We start from the raw sequence: 12,218 nt of genomic DNA on the forward strand, positions 1-12,218 counted from the left end.
GGGCGGTAGAGAACAAGGGGTGGACTGAAACATTTTTGGATCCACTTACATTTCGAGCCAGGGATATGTGTTTATTACACCCTATTTGGGTGAATAAATGTTTCCTTCCTCTCTCTAAACACATCATGTTCTATGCCTTCTATTTTAGATGAGTAACATAATAAAGTGTAACTCATTTCAAAATAAATGCAAAACGTGATCGACCAGGGACTCTAACTAAAACTAATTTTTCTCATGGAGTAGAGATTAATCATTATAGGGAATCACCAGATTCTTAGTAGAAAGCAGGCTATTTACAGATCATATAAAACATGACAGCTGTTAGTTTTGTGTGGAATATCTTGTGGAAAAAGCAACATATCTTTCCTGCTTTTGAAATAACAGAATAATTGCCAAAAATCTTTGCTTTTTCCCTTTGTGTACATAGACCACAAACCTGAAAATCTGAAGTATGAATATTTATTTTACTTGCAGATATAGAAACACTGTATTCCTTCATAATTTGCATTTCCCTCACAGGCTATCTTGCTGCTATAGATAATTTAAACAAATATGTAAGGACCAGGGATTTAGCTCAGTGGTACAGTGCCTGCCTGGCAAGTGTGAGATCTTGAGGTCATGAGTTCATGAGGTTGTGAGTTCGAGCCCCAGTACAAAATATAGCAAACCAAACAATGTAAAAAGTGACCGACCAGCAGCTTGATGTAAGCTTAGCATTCTCTTATTATTGTCAGGTAACACTGATTGTGCAGGGAGAGGTTATTAAATGCCTGTACAGCACAATGGTGTCTAAATTGTACTATTGAAGGGGAAAGGTAAGAGATGTAAAGAGAGATAAGATGCATTACAGATGCGTACCAACTCCTTCCAGTGAATGGGTCATTATGTATTGCACACATGAACCAATACAAATACAATTTAAAATATACAATGAAAAATCATGTAGATAGTAAATTATAGTATATTATTTATTAATACTCATATTTTACTAATGGTCACACACACTGTTTATTTCAGTGTTGTTGCCTATAAATTCATACAGATTCCTAGGCCTAAGTATTATTGTTAGGAGGCTCATAACAACTCGCTAGAGCTGATCTTCCAACTTCTGTGTTTTCTTGGAGCTTAGGAACATGAAAGAGCTGACATTAGAAGCGTGAGAAACTGGGGAACTTGTCATGTTTTTGCTCAGAAGCAGATGCTAACAGGCTGATCTCACAGAGGTAGCGTGTGATCACTGGAGTCTGCTGGGGGTAGAGAGAAGGAGTTCCAGGGCATGGTTAGTGGCAACCAGGGAGCAGTTGTATAGGAGAAATAATTTCTCAGGCTCTATAGCAGAATAGGGTAAATATGGCTGGCAACAATTAGCTGTATATTTCAGAAAGCTATTAGAAAGAATTTTTAATACTCCTAACAAAGAAATTACAAATGTTCGAGTTGATGGATATATCAGTTACTTCGATCATTCTACATCGTGCGCATGTATTGAAATGTCACGTTGTACCCATAAATGTGTACAATTACATCAACAAAAATACTTAAAATTTAGTTTGGTATTGTTGAAGAATAAATGCTATAGGTCAGAAAGCAAGCACGAAGTGTCTACTGTTGTTAGTATGCATAGTATTTGTCATCTTAACGTCAATACTTGTAATAAGCAGATCCAATTCATTGATTGATTTGCTCATTTATTCAACAGAGATAAAAAGCACCTACTATGTGCCAGGTACTCTGGTAGGTCCAAGAAACATTAGTGATAAAGTTCAGGTACAGGCTCAGTGCCTGGTGGGCTAACAGCTCACATTTGCTGAAGGCTACGTCTCCAGGCACCTCTGGGACACTGATGTTTCACTGAGCTGTAACCCATGCAGTTGTGTTTCAGAGCCTGCACTCCTAGTGGAAGTCAAGGGGATGAAAATGATCCCCATCCTGCTGCTTGCTCGTGCTCTTGAACCTGGAGAGCAGAGTCCAGGAAAGGGACACGTAAGACTACAGTGGAAGAGGATCCAGCTGTCCAGGACAGGGGCTTATCTGTTCCGGGGTGAGAGAGCTGGACATGTGACAGCACCATGAAGGTGACAGCTTAATCACCATGAAGGTGATTAAGGAACAGTGGGGTCTGAGTTCCTCTGGCTTTCAGTTACTGCAGCAACATCAGCTCCAGCTTGGGAAAGAAACACAAACTGACTCCAGGAGAACACTGTACCTCTGGGCCTTCTTCTTTTGCTTTTAGATCTTTCCATATCTTCTCTCATTTAGAAAAAGTACACCTTTCTTGAGATTGTTGCTGCATGGGTTGAGGAATACAAGAGAAACCTTGGTGACGATGAAATGCAGGAAGGGCTTTTGTGAAGGGAATTGACATGCACTTCCGGTGGTCTCCAGAGTAACTCAGACACGCCCTTCCTGGAGTGGATGGCATGGTTTGAATATGTACTATCTTGTCATAAGCTTTTGCTTTTTTGCTTTTTAAAACATTTCATCCTCATTTTCCGATGATGTTATCTACGAATCTTTAGAGTAGACATCCACTGATGCCAGTATTGGGTGCTAGAAATAAGGGTGAGCTGTTTGGGACACATGAGGGAAAGTGGCCAGTGACTCTCCTCTAAGGCTTTGTCTTTCATCAGTGGAAGATGTGATTAATTCAGCCACATAATACAGTGGTTAGAACCATGCTGCGTAGAAGCTCTCCTCATCTGTCACTATCAACCCAAAGATGGGTGGATCATGCGGAGGAACTTCTGTTAGTAAACTTTAAACTGAAGTGAAGCCTACCCCATTCTCTCTTCCTCAGAGGAACAGACATTCTTCTAGGGGCATACCAGTCCTATCCCATCCCAAATCAGTGTCATTCCCAGAATAGCTCTGGGCTCTTGCTAAGTACTTGGCAAACAAACCCAGCTAAGAATAGTGCCCACTCTCAGTGGGCTGACACAGGAACTCACAGCTCTGCTGGAGTCAGATAAGCACAACTTTTTCCCAAGAGCTTTGTCCAAGTGAGGCTGAAGAGAAGCAACCTGATAAAGACCCAGATTGGGTCAGTCTAAGAATTCCACCATCTACAAAATGGCTCATGTGATGGGAGATTAGAGTAGGAATGTCTGGGGTTTGCCCAGCTGTGGCAGCAATGCCCATTCAGCACCCTGGGCACCCAAAGGCTTCCATGAACTGTGACTGACAGTCAAATAAAAAATTCGCTCCTAATAGGTCACACATCTTAAATGCCAGTTAGTGCTCTGTGACCTCTCCCATGAGTTCTGCTGAGACTTTAGAAAGTGAAAGCTCTGCCTTGCTTCTTTAAGCCAGAAAGATCTGTCTGCTTCTTAATAGGTTCAGTTATTACTGTTAGTCCCGCATTGTTATGGTTTATATCTAGACAGGCCCATCTCATGCTCTCATACTCTGGGCTTTTGGGAAGTGACTGGATTATGGGGGCTTCTAGATAATTTGCTATTAGGAAGTGGAGTCTGGTTGGAAGAGGCAAGTTACAGGGGGCGTGACCGGAAGGACTTATCCTCGCTCCTCCCATCCCTTTCTCTTCCTCTACACCTTGCCGTGAGGAGCTTTTCCTTTTCTGTGTCTCTCTAATCATTGCCCTGCCTTAGCACCCGCCAACTATGGGCTGAAATGTGAGCTGTAATAAACCTCTCTTGCTTTAAGTTGTGGGTGTCTGATATTGTGTCCCAGCAATCAGGAAAGTAACTAAGACAAATACTGCTCCTGATTCTCATCTCTAGCGATCTTGAGAGAACACGATTTTCTTTGCATTTTTTTTAATGAGAAACAAAAAGTTCAATGAGAACCTACTCATGATGATTCAGACTTCACTGGTGGCTGAGGTACAGTGAGATCCCAGGTCTTTGGGTTTCCCTTTGTGATACCATCTCTCACACCATCTCTGCCCAATGCCTAAACTACAAGGCCTGGCCTCCCTCACCTGCTCTTTCTCAAGGGTCTGTTTTAATTTGCCCAGGAAAAAGTCTTTTGGGCTAGAAATAACCCTCAACCTATGGTACAATGTTTGAGGCAAATATCCTAATTTTTCCTAGCACCAAAACAGATCATTTCAATATGCCTTGTGTGATCGTCTGTAACCATGAGATGTAACCTTGAGACTATCACAATATTGTCTTCCTGGGGCACTAACTATTGTTTCAGCTTGGCTACATGTGCTTGACATACATGGTTTGCATTTAGACTGCCTGGTGCGGTCTGCTCTGGCCTGAATTATTCCATCCAAGTTATAATTTTTTCTTTCTTTGGCATCCATTAAAAATCATCAGCAACATGGCCACTCTCCAGAAACACTTCTGCAATGCCAAGCATAGGACTTGGTGTCTAAAAATAAGAATCAAAAGGGATTTAAATTAATGCCCAGAAAAAATCTTTCCATGTGTCCTTACTACAGTTTGGTAAGACCTGTTCTAGGGAAAAGTGTGAAATACATGAAGCTGTTGGTGCTGCTTCCTGTGAGAGGTTTGGCTGAGTGGTTGGTGAATGCTAGTCTCTGTCTGTCTCTTTCCTGAGCCTGGAGGTCAGGCCAGGTCAGGCCAGGCCAGGAGAGACCCTCATGCTGGGTTCCCAGGAAGAAGCCCGCTTCTCATTCAGGATTCCTGACTCCTGAAGATTGTGTATCTACGTGCTTCCTTTACAGAACTGATTAAACTTGCCAAATGATGAAACCAAATAAGGAAAAGTGTGGGCGGTTTAAAATCGGTTTGACATTTAGTATGGAAACTATAAAAGTCAAAAAATCAAAATCAGAATTAATTAGCTGGGATCTCCGAACCTTTCTTCCATCAAATACTCCCAGTTCATTTTATATCCTAAAATAAATCCCTCTTACCTACCTTTTATTAGTATTTGCTCAGATTTCCCTTATGATTTCTACCCCCTGATTTTTAAGTAGGTAGTTTTATGATGAAGCCCACATAGTTGCTTATAATCCCAAATGTGTTACTGTTGGAGCACAATTGGTTACAATGTAGGGACACATTTATACGATAGCAAACTTAAAGGTACTTTATGATCAATTAGAGGTTGTCATGGATTAAAAACTGGTGGTCAACTTAACACTAGCTGAATTAAATCAGCATGGTGCTGAGTGTAGATGTGCCACCTGAGGAAAGTTGCCAGCATAGAGATGTGGAGAAGAGGAGTGAGGCATTGTGGGTTTCTCTAGTGTTGCTGTTTTGAGCCATTGGTTCTCCTAAAGGAGCTCATCATGCTGGCTTCCCCAGTGTGATTTCAACCATTGTCATCAGAGGAGCTCAGGACCTTGTTGGTAAGAGTGGCTGTGGTTCACTTTGGGGGAGCTCTGGTCCTTACATTGAACATCACTTCCTGAGTCTGGAGGGGGTGATGTGTGCTGTTTGATCTCCAGGAGAAACTCGTCACACTGGCTTTCTGACAGGTACTTGACTGTTCTTATTGTTGGAGGAGCTTGGGACCTCCATGTTGCTGAGGATGGCTGTTCCTTCTCAGGACATCCCTGGTCTTTATTTTGAGCGTGACTTCTCGGCTCCAGTGTAGAACCCTCAACCCACCAGCACAGCTCCTTCATCCCGCTGGCATAGACTTTTAGCTTTACCGCTGACCTTTGGGCCTTCCCAGTGTGGATCTATAAAACAGACTGGCCTGAGTCCTTCTCGTGGGCTCTAGACCTCCAATTGGATTCGTGGGAGGCGTTGTCATGGGCTCTAGGTTTTCATCTGGACTCATGCAGGACATTGCAGTGTGATCCGGATCTTTGGCTGAATATTCTGAGTGTTGTGGACAGATTTCCTGCACTTTCTTGTGTTAAACTCTGGGTGACCATCATAAAATAATAGTATAAATTGTGTCCTGTTTCTAACTATTCTCTGCACAATCCCTAACTACAACAGAGGTCTTGGACCAAGTTTCTGTTCTGCTGAATTTAGTTGACCTTGATGCTGTCTACAGCACAGCTGCACACCTCTGATGAGCACTGAGTCTATACTTGAAGACACCCGGGGCTAATTCAAGGGCCCACTCTCTTATGGTAATACATTTAACTAAGCTCACTCTGTAAGGGCCCCCTCCCCTTGTTCCCAGAGTATTTCTATATTATGACAAACAATTCCTGTGTTTCAAGAACAGCCTGCCTATCAATATGTGACTCACTGTTTGTAACCAATTACATAATGTTTAGTCACGTGCTTTGTAGCTCCGACTTCTAAATTTTATATAAACTAAGCTTTTCCTAAATTCAGTGCTGTTACTCTTGAGGAATTATCCTGCACCAGTGCACTGGCTTGAAGATCCAATAGTCTGCTGCCGTAAGGATTAAATGTTGCCTTCTTATCTCCTCGGTGCAAAGAGTCTTCCTTTTGGCTTGGTTTGGTTTGGTTTGGCTTAGCTTGGAAATTTTCCCATAACATTTCTCATCTGGCCTCTCATTTGCTTCTCTTTTCCCTTCTTCCTTCTCTTTCTCCTTCCCTCCTTTTGTGCATACAAAATCCACATTCTTGGGGCAGGCTGTTAGGGATTATCAACAATTACAGATATTTTTACTGAAAGATGCAAAAGTAAAAATCAGGCTGAGTCTGAAGATGAGACAGTAACCCCATGTGTGTGTCCTGACAACCCGCTTTCTTCTGATTCCATTTTCAGAGCTTTTTACTATGTGATCAGAGAAGAGTCATGAGTGCTCAGCCCCAGAATAACAGGCAGGACAATTCCACAGCTGCTCTTTCTCAGTAGTCTATAAACAGCTGTTCACATTCTTGCCCAGATTTCAATCTAGGTGAATTTAGTGGCTCACCAAGCTTTGGAATGCCTCAGCTGTACTGCTGTTTTCTAAAAGGAACTTTAATTTCTTGCTTTCTAATCTTGTGGCTGCTTTGTCTACTGTGGATTCATATACATATATGACTTAATTATTCTTCCCCAGAATAGTTGTGCTGGGAGTGTTTTGGCCTCATGTATTTCTAGCAGACACTCTTCTGTGTGCAGAGTACAATGTCCAGAGTCAAGGATTTTATTTTATACTTTGCAGCACTGTAATTAAACTCAGGGCACATACAAGAAACACACTCTATTGCTGAGCTGCACCCCCAGCTCAGAGTTATGACTTTTAAACTTGTGGAAGCCATTGGGATCTCCTGGTGCTTTTACAGTTGGACAGTCTGAGCTGATGTCCAAGCCTGACCCTACATGGATCAAGTTTCAGCATGTCGAGTTCTCTCTCACTGAGGAGGTCATGACTGGAGCCAGTGAATCAAATAGACGATTAACAGGTCTTACGGTTCATAGACCATTGCTTAATTTTACGCTCACCCTCTGAAACTCTTACTCGGCAGACACCTCTGTTGGTCTCTGGTGTTTTTATTTCTCTTTAAGTCTTACAACAAACTCCTTCCCTTAGCCATCTCTGGGCAGAAACTCTCCCAGGTTCTTCCTGCATCAGGGAAGCAGGAGATAACTTCAGTCCTGTGGAATTGTTACTGAGAGCAGGCTATTCCTCCAGGGCTGATGACAGTGAGAGGAGGAATTATGATCCCTCCCTCCCTCTCTTCCTTCCTTATTTGCCATCATGGAAATTGAACCTGATCCTTTGCACTGAGCTACATTCCCATTGCTTTTATTTATCTTGCTAAGTGGTTAAGTTGTCCAGACTAGGCTTGAACTTGGGATCCCCGTGTTTCAGCCTCCCAGAGTGCTGGGATTACAGGCATGCATCATGATAGCCCGCTGCCTCTTGCATATCTGTGGTTCTGGTGCCTATTACAGTGCCTGTCATGTCACTAGTGCTCAAGTAATGTTTACTAAATAAATGTGTTATCTTTGCATGTGGGAGAATCAAGATGGTTTCAAAGGCTCAGCCCTGGCCATGGAATTTCAGCCATAGACTGAAACTCAACAAACACTCTCATCTCTCTGTATTTCTTCTACTTATTTCACCCACCAAAAACTGCATCTGTGTGTGGATATACACCCAGCATGGCAGACAACCGGCAGTGCTTGGGAGCGGGCTCTTTACACTGGACTCCAGCCTCGCAAGGAGGTTGCAGCAAGCCTGTCCTCTGTCCGCAGCATAGGTCCATGCTGAGGCAGGGTGAGGCTTGTCCTCATGTGCTTGTCTCTGTCAAAGGTTGAGCTTTTGTCTTCTGTAATGGAAAGGGCTAAAGTACTTCAGAAGTTTTATGTCTTTCCTGCTCAGTATCACTTTTTCTACAGCTATTCAGACTTCAGCAAAGGTAGGCTTGTAGTTCTTTGGCAGAAGGCTGTCAGTGGCCAGCTCTTTCTGAGTACCCTGCTAGTTTTGCAAACTCAAATGAGCAGTGGTGATGATCTTCGGGAATTCCTGGCAGCCTCCGTGGGTCAGAAGTGAACTGGAGCTGGGCTTCTCCTTCACACCCCTGCCCCAGGTGTTAGGTACCCATGAAAGTCATCCCGGATGAAAGTCTACCGTGCAGTCTTGGTTGTTAGCAAGGAGTCAGGCCTGTAACTCTTGTAAAGCTTGCTGAAGTCTTTGTCCTCCTCGGTGATTGACATGAAAATTTGCTTCAAAGCAGATAGAACAATATTTCTGGAAGAGAAAAAAAAGCCTTTTGGTTTGAACCAACAACAAAGTGCTATCAAGTGCAGGTCCACACTAAGGATGACCCTATAATTGGTTAATGCAGGATAATTATGTACAATTTAAATCAGATCACATACCTAGAACATGTTTAAATAATGTATGTCTTACCAGTGAAAGTTTAACTTTTTTATGCTAATTATTCCCTCTGGTACAGGTTTGGAGAACAATGCAGTGATCTTCCCTTCTCTCTGAGGTGTACGTTCCAGGACCCCCACAGATGCCAGAAACCGAGGGAAGTACTGGGCCCTATGTATATGATAAGTTTTAGTGTATAAATTTGGCATGGCCAAGAGCAAAAATTAATAATAAAATAGAACAATTATAACAAGATAGTATAATAAAAGTTATCTGACTATGATCTCTCTCTCCTCCTCTAAATATCTTATTGTACTTGAATACGAGCCCCATGACACTGTGGTATGGGTTTAACCACCACAATGGTGAAGTGACTAATGGGCAGGTAGTGTATACAGAGTGGAAACACTGAATAGTGTGACAATTCATATGTCAGGCAAGACAGAGAGGGACAGAGAGGGACAGAGAAGGGACAAAGCCAGGCACCATCACCTCACTTAGAATACTTTGCCATTTGAAACGTTAATCATTTGTTTCTAGAATTTTTCACTTAATATTTTTGGACCAGGGTTGACTGTGGAGCGGAACTTAAGACAATGAATCCATATGTAAGGGGAGGGGCACTGTATTTACAACTGCTTACAGAGACTGTGCTGGGAAAAATTCCTGGTTTTATCCCTGCAATGTTTTAAAATGCTATCTAACCACCTTCTGAAAGTTCAGTTGAAGATTAACACACAGATACATTGCCTAGAAGTGGATTATATTGTAGGAAATAGACTAGATTATTCTGGAGAGATTACAACCCAGTATTGAGCATTGATAATTTGTTTCTACCAATAAAGATATGATTAAGTTCTGTCATGGTTTGTGTCTAGATGTCCCCCAAAACCTCACACAGACATAGGTGGGGCTTTCTCAGAGGTGCCTGCATCTAGAGTATGTGACTGATTCATGGTGTAATGTTAGGACTAAGGTAATTGCCAAATTGGTTCATTGATTGGTTTGGCACCACCCTAATCCCTGTAACCTGGATAAAATAGAAGGGACAGAAAGAGGCTTGACTTGTCTCTTGCTTGCTTTGCTGCCACCTGTCCACCAAGGTTCTCCTCTGTGATGCCCCTCCACCAAGCCAGCTGATTGTGAACTGAAACTTCTACAGACAGTGAGCCAAATAACCCTTCCTCCCTTAACTTGTGGGCATTTTCTCTTAGCAATGAGAAAAGTAACTAAGAAATAGAGTACTAAAATATTAGAAAACTAAAACTAAAACAATTTTCAATGCAGGTTGGAGAGCTTTGCATTCTTTTAATATCAAGCAGTATACAAAGTCTCAGTCGTCTTCTGTTTTAATGTGTTTATGTAATTTTAAAATTTTGAGGGTTGTTAGGAAAGCATCTCCTTTTGTAGTTCAGGCTGGCCTTGAGCTCACTATAAAACCCAAGCTGGCCTGAAGCTCACAGTGATTCTCCTGCCTCAGCCTCAAAAGTACTGGAATTAAGGGTATGCACCACCATGCCTGGCTAATGTGCTCATTTTAAACAAAAAAGGGCAATATTGCTTTTAAAAATGAAGTTAATGGTGTAACTTGTTTGTTATTCATTACTTAGTGAATAGAAATATTTTATAAAATCTTGAAAAATTTTGAAGAAGTCATTTTAATCATTCTAAAACTTATGTGATGTGACACGTCTGTGAAGTCATGTGTTTGTGTAAGGAAATGTGTTTTAGTCACAGCAGGCAGCTTTTCATCTCACTCTCTCAAGCGTGACTCTCACATTTGTTAGAGATACAGTAATTGTATTCTCCTAGGAGAAGACTGTTTGATTCTGCCATTATGTACTGTGATTTTAGATACAGGACTAAGTTCTGTCATATCTTGCCAAACACATGGACCACAGTTCCAAGCGATCCTTGTTATTTATGTGTGATGTGAACATTTTCCTGTCGTAATAAGCCCTGCCCGTGCTGGCCACACATAAATCCTGACCACAGAGCAGTGAGCAGAGGCGAAGCATGACCATGCATGTGAGGGATGGCTTCACATCTTCCACAGTTCTCCCGGAGAGCACCAGGACTGGAAGGAAGTGTGGGTGTGGGGTGCCCCTGTCTCCAACCCTGCAGAGCTCCAGCCCCATAGTGAGGGGACAGGGACACTGGTGTAAAGGGCAGGTAACAATCATGTGTTTTCTCATTCGGAATTCCACTGTGCAGTCTGGGCTCACGCATGCACGTGTGTGTGTGTGTGTGTGTGTGTGTGTGTGTGTGTGTGTGTATCTGTGTGTGTGTCTGTGTGTGTGTGTCTGTGTGTGTAGTGGGTGGACAATTGTAGCAATGAATTAATTCTATATGCAAAATACTATATCCACATAACCACATGCACAATACAGGAGAAGCAGTGCCCTGTGTGTGGGGCACTGTAGAAGGACCCTGGGGTGGGCTCACATCTGCTCTTTGAGTTTAATTGCTGTTCTAATACTGACGCTTACAAAAATGCTGATATAGCCCCAGTGGTCAAGCTTGGAACTCGTTTACATAAATACCTGTGAATTATCTCCAGGCAGACACACATTCCTCAGAGAACTCACACTCAAAGTGGCCCAGGGAAAATTGTCGGCAGCCTGTCCAGGACTGCGTGAATCCACGGATGAATACAGAGTTGAATTCATAACTGTTAGAAGGTGGGTCCCGGTTGGAAACGGTGCCTGGAGATGTGGCCTGGAAAGTTCTCTCTTTCTCTGCCTGTCTGTCTGTCTGTCTGTCTCTCTCTCTCTCTCTCTCTCTGCCTCTCTGCGTTCTCTTTCTGCCTCCTTGCTTCACTCTCTGCTTCCTGGCCAGCATGATGTGAGCAGAGTTCCTCCACTCTGCCCCCCAATATGCTGTTTCTGCCTGGAGCCTGCTGATCATCAACTGCAACCACATGCAACATAAACCTCATGCCCTTTGAATTGCAGCTGTCAGGTACTGTGCCCCAGGGATGGGGCGAATGACAGAAACACTTTCCCAGTGACACAGGTTATATGTATTTTGCAGCCCTAGAAAGGAGGAGCCCTAGTTGGGACTGTGATTGAGTATCCTGGGTGCTTTTAAGGAAAATGAAAGAGATCCTTGTTACTGCCTAGCTGTTTGGTCTAAGGTCATGTTGGACACATTAAGTTTTTTGGTCCTTATATTTGATATTTTTTCTTCTAATAATAGCTGACATATAAGTTAACACTTTATGTACTTTGGCTCATTGAACACTCAAAATTCTTATGAGATTGATCTTATTGCTGCCTTTGTTTTGTAAATGAAAAATGGGACCATAAATAATGTGTCCCAACTCCAGCCAGTGGGTGGTAGAATTGGATCCCACCCAGGTGGACTGGCTTTGCAGGACACCCTCTCTCCAGCACCCTGCTGCTTCTCTGTGCTGCGTGCCTGGTACTTGCCTTGTCTTTGGAGATTATGCACTACGTTTCGGTCTTCTTCTTGGGGCTCAACTCAAAGAGGGGCATTGGGGTGGTTAGGAAAGATGGGCTGTGAATTTATCGGC

The 12,218-nt window shown here is 42.8% G+C and overlaps 1 protein-coding gene across 3 annotated transcripts in view; it reads left to right on the plus strand.

The window, feature by feature from the left end:
* The window catches only part of LOC100728664 (V-type proton ATPase subunit S1-like protein), a 51,979-nt gene extending 42,437 nt beyond the window's left edge, over positions 1-9,542 (plus strand). For 2 of the 3 annotated variants that reach the window (XR_010046390.1, XR_010046392.1), the window contains exon 8: positions 8,763-9,542. The gene's annotated coding sequence lies outside the window, so the exon portion shown is untranslated. The other variant, XR_010046389.1, reaches the window with a different exon arrangement.
* The last annotated feature ends 2,676 nt before the right edge of the window (positions 9,543-12,218 follow it).

The sequence above is a fragment of the Cavia porcellus genome, unplaced genomic scaffold (genome assembly GCF_034190915.1).
Source record: "Cavia porcellus strain 051 isolate PalLab524CR breed Dunkin Hartley unplaced genomic scaffold, mCavPor4.1 scaffold_2, whole genome shotgun sequence".
Taxonomy (NCBI): Eukaryota; Metazoa; Chordata; class Mammalia; order Rodentia; family Caviidae; genus Cavia; species Cavia porcellus.